The following is an 8958-nucleotide window of genomic DNA, read 5'->3' as shown; positions in this document are numbered from 1 at the left end:
CTCCTTGGAGTGTCTATAAGTAGTGGTTATGTTATCTTCTTGTTATTATCACTTCAAATAATAATACACATTAGTTGGTGTGAAAATCTTCGTTTGTTTTGCTTTTGCTTACTATTCTTGTTGTACATGTGCAAGTGTGTGAGTGTGTCTAACTAGTCTCAAGATCAACATCGCTACCTAGATATGATGATAAATAAGGGATGATCAACATTTTATATGACGATGAAGATGATGGCTCATGGCATGAAAGTTGGTCCAGATCTTATATATGTAGGTTATTTGAGCCGAAAATTTGATCCGAATGACTTCTCTTATATATGTAGGTTATTTGAGCCGAAAATTTGATCCGAATGACTTCTGAACAAACGCACATTTAGTTATCCTAATTATAGAATTTTAAAGAGGAGTTCAAGAATCCATTTGTTTTTTTGATTAGTTTATCCTACACTACTAAAAAACTGGGTGAATTCCTTCGGAAATTAGTGACGGAATTTCTCTGTCGGAAATTAGTGACGAAATTTCGACAGAATTGTAACAAAGATAAAAACCTTAATTTTTGGGATAGAATACTGACACAATAGCGATAGAAATAACTCCCTTCGGTAATTACTAACAGAATACCGACGGAATGTAAACGAAATCAGTGACTTGAGTTATCCATCAGTATTCCGTCGGTAGTTACTGACGGATTTCCGACGAAAATTATATATTAGGAATTAAATAAACTTTTTCTACTAATATCATTATAAAAACAATTCAATTACTATTATTAGTATTAGTGGTTAAACAATTATTGATTTTTATAATTAAAATAATATATATATTTACCGAACAGTTCATTTTTCCATTTATTATAATATAAGTATTTTTTATTATTATTTATAATTAATAAAATATTATACTAGTTACCAACTTAAATTTTTTCTAGAAAATAATAGTTTTTTTTGTATTATTATAAAACTAATTCAATTGTTATTAGTAGCATTATTAATTAAATAACTATTAACTTGTAGATTTAAAATATTATAATTATTAACCAAATAATTCAACTCATCTAATTATTATAATTATATTCTTATTATACTATTATTTCTATTATTTCAACTATTATTATTATTATTATTATTATTATTATTATTATTAAAAAATTACAACAAAACTATTTTTTTTGTAAAATAAATCAACTTTTTTTATTATTATTTTTTTCCAAAACGAACATATTATTTTGCTTTTATGTTCGTATACTTATAATGGAATGAGTCTGCATATATATATGTGTGCCGACCACACCTTAGGCAGACTCACACACATGCGAAGACCCACACACGCAGATTCCCAAATGGTTACTAAGAGGACATATAATGTCGTTGCGTGATATGGAGAGCTTTATGAATCAATGAGCCTTCTATAGCTTTCCAAATTTAACATTTACTTTGTATGTGATAATTGTGGTCGCGACATGGAATTCGCAATTAGATGGGATGATAAGGAGTATAAACGTCGAACCGAAAAGGTAACAAACATGAATTTGTAGCCTTGTTATTATTATTAGTTATTAGTGCCATCCTCTACAATGACTTATTAATCGCATCTATAAATTGGATAGGTCTCATGTAGAAAGTGGATTAAGATCAAGAACGTTCCAGAGCTTGTCTCCGCGGAGGATATTGTAAAGGGTTATTATAAGGATTCTGAGTTGCTGACGTCTACGTAACCATCCAAGTGGTTGGGGACTTTGACCTAAAAATTGACTTATTTGTGGGTGTTGGCCAAGGACTCGTGTGGAAGACAGTAAGTAACTTATCTACTTAGAAATGACAAGGGTAGCATGCATAATATCGATCCATTGATTAATAAATAGTGTAATTAATTTATGGATGCAACATTTGAAGGATAAAAAAGAGTCTAAAGAGTTCATGTCCAACATTAACGCAGAATGGGTGAAGACGAATCAAAAGAAAGAAACCAAAGCTTATGCGTTTGATTTGAAGTTGTACATCATTGAATTGCTTGATTAATGTGCTGCATTATCCAGTCATTTGCTTAGTCAGTAAATGTTTAGAAATAGTGTTAAGTTATTCCTAGTTTGTAGTTCGACGTTCCTTGTAGTGCCTATAAGGCGTGTGATGTTATCTTCTTGTTATTATCACTTTAGAGAATAATACAAAAAAGTTGGTGTGAAAATCTTCTTCAATTTTGTTTTTTCTTACTCTTCTCGCAGTATATGTGCAAGTGTGTCAGTGTGTCTAAGTGGTCTCAAGATCAACATCGCTACCTAGATATGATAAAATAAGGGATGATCAACATTTAGATGATGATGAAGATGATGGCCCATGGCATCAATTTTGGTCAAGTTCTTATATATATATATATATATATATATATATATATATATATATATATATATATATATATATATGTATATATATATATATATATATATATATATAGGTTATTTGAGCCGAAAATTTGATCCAAATGACTTTTCAACAAACGTACATTTAGTTATCCTAATTATAGAGTTCTAAAGAGGAGTTCAAGAATCCATTTGGTTTTCATATTAGTTATCCTACACTACTAGAAAACTGCGTGAATTCCTTCAGAATTTTTCTGTCGAAATTAGTGACGAAATTTCGACAGAATTGTGACAAAGATAAAAACCTTAATTTTTGTGACGGAATACTGACACAATAACGATGGAAATAACTTCCGTTAGAAATCCGTCGGTAATTACCAACGAAATGTAAGTGAAATCAGTGACTTGAGTTATACATCGGTATTCCATTGGTAGTTACTGACGGATTTCCGACGGAAATTCTTTTTTAGGAATTAAATTAACTTTTTCTACTCATAACATTATAAAAACAATTCAGTTACTATTATTAATATTAGTCATTAAACAATTCTTGATTTTTATAATTAAAATAATATATATATATATATATATATATATATATATATATATATATATATATATATACCGAAGAATTCATTTTTCTATTTATTATAATATAAGTATTTTTTTTATTATTTATAATTAATAAAAAAAATTATACTAATTACCACGTAAATTTGTTCTAGAAAATAATATTTTTTAATTTGTATTATTAAAAAACTAACTCACTTATTATTAGTAACATTATTAATTAAATAACTATTAACTTGTAGATTCAAAATATTATAATTATTAATCAAATAATTCAACTCATCTAATTATTATAATTATATTATTATTATACTATTATTTCTACTATTTCAATAATAAACTTTTTTTATTAACTTTTTTTCCCAAAACGAGTATATTCTTTTGCTTTTTTGTTTGTATACCTATAATGGAATGAGTCCGCTTATATATATATATATATATATATATATATATATATATATATATATATATATATGCCAGCCACACCTTAGGCACACTCACACACTTGCGAATACCCATACACGCGAATTCCCAAATGGTTACTAAGAGGACTTATAACATCATTGCGTGATATGAAGAGCTTTCAGAAGCAATGAGCCTTCTATGGCTTTACAAATTTGTACTTTACTTTGTATGTGATATATATGGTCGCGACATTGAATTCCCAATTAGATGCGATGATAAGGAGTGTAAACTACAAACCGAACAGGTAACCAATTTGAATTTATAGCCTTGTTTTTATTATTATTTATTAGTGTCGTCCTCTACAATTACTTATCAGTCATATATGTAAATATGATAGGTTTCATGTGGAAAGTGCTCATGTGGAAAGTGGATAAAGATCAACAAGGTTCCAGAGGTTTTTCCATAGAGGATATTGTGAAGGGTTATTATAGGGATTTTGATTTGCTTACGTCACTACAACCATCCAAGTGGTTGGGGACTTTGACCTAAAAATTAACTTGTTCGTGGGTGTTGGCCAAGTACTTGTGTGGAAGACATTAAGTAATTTATCTACTTAGAAATGACTAGTGTAGCATGCATAATATCGATCCGTTGATTAATAAATAGTGTAATTAATATATGAATGCATGGAGAGCTTTCAGAATCAATAAGTCTTCTATGTCCTTCCAAATTTGAACTTTACTTTATATGTGAAAATTATGGTCGCGTCAAGGAATTCCCAATTAGATGGGATGATAAGGAGTATAAACTTCGAACATAAAAGGTAACAAACATGAATTTATAGCCTTGTTTTTATTATTATTTATTATTGTCATCCTCTACGATAACTTATTAATCGTATATATAAATATGATAGGTCTCATGTGGAAAGTGCTCATGTAGAAAGTGGATTAATATCAAGAAGGTTCCGGAGGTTGTCTCCGTAGAGGATATTGTGAAGGGTTGTTATAAGGATTCAGAGTTGCTGAGGTCTACGCAACCATCCAAGTGGTTGGGGACTTTGACCTGAAAATTGACTTATTTGTGGGTGTTGGCCAAGGACTTGTGTGGAAGATAGTAAGTAATTTATCTACTTATAAATGACAAGTTTAGCATGTATAATATCGATCCATTGATTAATAAATGGTGTAATTAATTTATGGATGCAGCATTTGAAGGATTAAAAAGAGCATGACGAGTTCATGACCAACATAAACAGAGACTGGGTGAAGACGAATCGAAAGAATGAAAACAATGCTTATGCGTTCGATTTGAAGTTGTACATCATTGAGTTGCTCGCCTAATGTGCTGCATCTTCTAGTCAGTTGCTTACTTAATAAATGTTTAGAAGTAGGGTTAAGTTCTTCCTAGTTTGTAGTTCCACGTTCCTTGTAGTGTCTATAAGGCGTGTGATGTTATCTTCTTGTCATTATAATTTCAGAGAATAATACACATTAGTTGGTTTGAAAATCTTCTTCAATTTTGCTTTTGCTTACTCTTCTCGCTGTACATGTGCAAGTGTGTGAGTGTGTCTAACTAACATCAACATTGCTACCTAGATATGATGATAAAATAAGGGATGATCACTATTTTAGATGACGATGAAGATGATGGCCCATGGCATCAATTTTGGTCCAGTTCTTATATATGTTGGTTATTTGAGCAGAAAATTGGATCTAGATGACTTCTCAACAAACGCACATTTAGTTATCCTAATTATAGAGTTTTAAAGTGGACTTCAAGAATCCATTTGGTTTTCTGATTAGTTATCCTACACTAAAAGAAAACTGGTTGAATTCCTTAGAAATTAGTGACGAAATTTTTCTGTCGGAAATTAGTGACAAAATTTCGACAGAATTGTGACAAAGATAAAAATCTTAATTTTTGTGACGGAATACTCACACAATAGCAATGGAAATAACTTCCGACGGAAATTTGTAGGTAATTACCGACCGAATACCGACGGAATGTAAGCGAAATCAGTGACTTGAGTTATCCATCGGTATTCCGTCGGTAGTTACTATGGATTTCCGATGAAAATTCTTTATTAGGAATTAAATTAACTTTTTCTAATAAAAACAATTCAATTACTGTTATTAGTATTCGTAATTAAACAACTCTTGATTTTTATAATTAAAATAATATATATATATATATATATATATATATATATATATATATATATATATATACCCAACAGTTCATTTTTCCATTTATTATAATATAAATATTTTTTTATTATTTATAATTAATAAAAAATTATACTAATTACCAACGTAAATTTTTTCTAGAAAATAATATTTTTATTTGTATAATTATAAAACCAACTCAATTATTTTTCATAACTCTATTAATTAAATAACTATTAACTTATAGATTTAAAATATTATAATTATTAACCAAATAATTCAACTCATCTAATTATTATAATTATATTCTTATTATACTATTATTTCTATTAATTCAATTATTATTATTATTTTTATTATTAAAAAATTACCAACAAAACTATATTTTTTTTAAATAAATAAACCTTTATTATTATTATTATTTTCCAAAACGAGTGTGTGCCAACCACACCTTAGGCACACTCACACAGTTGCGTACACCCACACACGCATATTCCCAAATGGTTACTAAGAAGACTTATAACGTTGTTGCAAGATATGGAGAGCTTTATGAATCAATGAGCCTTCTATGGCCTTCCAAATTTGAACTTTCCTTTGTATATGATAATTGCGGTCGCAACATGTAATTCCCAATTAGATGGGATGATAAGGAGTATAAACTTTGAACCGAAAAGGTAACAAACATGAATTTGTAGCCTTGTTTTTATTATTATTTATTAGTGCATCCTCTACAATTACTTATTAATAGTATATATAAATATGATAGGTCTCATGTGGAAAGTGGATTAAGATCAAGAAGGTTGTCTCCGTGGAGGATATTGTGAAGGGTTATTATAGGGATTCTGATTTGCTGACGTCACTACAACCATCCAAGTGGTTAGGGACTTTGACCTAAAAATTGACTTATTCGTGGGTGTCGGCCAAGGACTCGTGTGGAAGACATTAAGTAATTTATCTACTTAGAAATGACATGTGTATCATGCATAATATCGATCCATTGATTAATACATAGTGTAATTAATCTATGCATGCAACATTTGAAGGATAAAAAAGAGCCTGACGAGTTCATGACCAACATTAACGGAGACTGGGTGAAGACAAATCAAAAGAAGGAAACCAAATCTTATGCGTTCGATTTGAAGTTGTACAACATTGAGTTGCTCACGTAATGTGCTGTTTTATCTAGTCATTTGCTTAGTCAATAAATGTTTAGAAATAGTGTAAAGTTATTCCCTATTTGTAGCTCCACGCTCCTTGGAGTGTCTATAAGTAGTGGTTATGTTATCTTCTTGTTATTATCACTTCAAATAATAATACACATTAGTTGGTGTGAAAATCTTCGTTTGTTTTGCTTTTGCTTACTATTCTTGTTGTACATGTGCAAGTGTGTGAGTGTGTCTAACTAGTCTCAAGATCAACATCGCTACCTAGATATGATGATAAATAAGGGATGATCAACATTTTATATGACGATGAAGATGATGGCTCATGGCATCAAAGTTGGTCCAGTTCTTATATATGTAGGTTATTTGAGCCGAAAAGTTGATCCGGATGACTTCTCAACAAACGCACATTTAGTTATCCTAATTATAGAGTTTTAAAGAGGAGTTCAAGAATCCATTTGGTTTTTTGATTAGTTATCCTACACTACTAGAAAATTGGGTGAATTCCTTCGGAAATTAGTGACGGAATTTTTCTGTCGGAAATTAGTGACGAAATTTCGACAGAATTGTGACAAAGATAAAAACCTTAATTTTTGTGACGGAATACTGGCACAATAGCGATAGAAATAACTCCCGTCAGAAATCCGTCGGTAATTACTGACGGAATACCGACGGAATGTAAACCAAATCAGTGACTTGAGTTATCCATCAGTATTCCGTCGGTAGTTACTGACGGATTTCCGACGAAAATTCTATATTAGGAATTAAATTAACTTTTTCTACTAATATCATTATAAAAACAATTCAATTACTATTACTAGTATTAGTAATTAAACAATTATTGATTTTTATAATTAAAATAATATATATATATATATATATATATATATATATATATATATATATATATATATATATATACTAAACAGTTCATTTTTCCATTTATTATAATATAAGTATTTTTTATTATTATTTATAATTAATAAAAAATTATACTAATTACCAACTTAAATTTTTTCTAAAAAATAATTTTTTTTGTATTATTATAAAACTAATTCAATTATTATTAGTTACATTATTAATTAAATAACTATTAACTTGTAGATTTAAAATATTATAATCATTAACCAAATAATTCAACTCATCTAATTATTATAATTATATTCTTATTATACTATTATTTCTATTATTTCAACTATTATTATTATTATTAAAAATTACCAACAAAACTATTTTTTTGTAAAATGAATCAACTTTTTAAAATTTTTTTTTTCCAAAACGAACATTTTATTTTGCTTTTATGTTCGTATACCTATAATAGAATGAGTCCGCTTATATATATGTGTGCCAACCTCACCTTAGGCACACTCACACACTTGTGAACACCCACACACGCAGATTCCCAAATGGTTACTAATAGGACTTATAATGTCGTTGCGTGATATGGGGAGCTTTATGAATCAATGAGCCTTCTATAGCTTTCCAAATTTAACCTTTACTTTGGATGTGATAATTTTGGTTGCGACATGGAATTCGCAATTAGATAAGGAGTATAAACTTCGAACCGAAAAGGTAACAAACATGAATTTGTAGCCTAGTTATTATTATTATTTATTAGTGTCATCCTCTACAATTACTTATCAATCGCATCTATAAATTGGATATGTCTCATGTGGAAAGTGGATTAAGATCAAGAAGGTTCCGGAGGTTGTCTCCGTGGAGGATATTGTAAAGGGTTATTATAAGGATTATGAGTTGCTGACGTCTACGCAACCATCCAAGTGGTTGGGGACTTTGACCTAAAAATTGACTTATTTGTGGGTGTTGGCCAAGGACTCGTGTGGAAGACAGTAAGTAACTTATCTACTTAGAAATGACAAGGGTAGCATGCATAATATCGATCCATTGATTAATAAATAGTGTAATTAATTTATGGATGCAACATTTGAAGGATAAAAAAGAGCCTAAAGAGTTCATGACCAACATTACCGCAGACTGGGTGAAGACGAATCAAAAGAAAAACACCAAAGCTTATGCGTTCGATTTGAAGTTGTACATCATCGAGTTGCTCGATTAATGTGCTGCATTATATAGTCATTTGCTTAGTCAGTAAATGTTTAGAAATAGTGTTAAGTTATTCCTAGTTTGTAGTTTGACGTTCCTTGTAGAGCCTATAAGGCGTGTGATGTTATCTTCTTGTTATTATCACTTTAGAGAATAATACAAATTAGTTGGTGTGAAAATCTTCTTCAGTTTTGCTTTTTCTTACTCTTCTCGCTGTACATGTGCAAGTGTG

This window comes from Lactuca sativa, chromosome 6 (assembly GCF_002870075.4).
Source record: "Lactuca sativa cultivar Salinas chromosome 6, Lsat_Salinas_v11, whole genome shotgun sequence".
NCBI classification, from domain to species: Eukaryota; Viridiplantae; Streptophyta; class Magnoliopsida; order Asterales; family Asteraceae; genus Lactuca; species Lactuca sativa.
The sequence above is the reverse complement of the archived record's forward strand: the minus strand, read 5'-3'. Positions refer to the sequence as shown.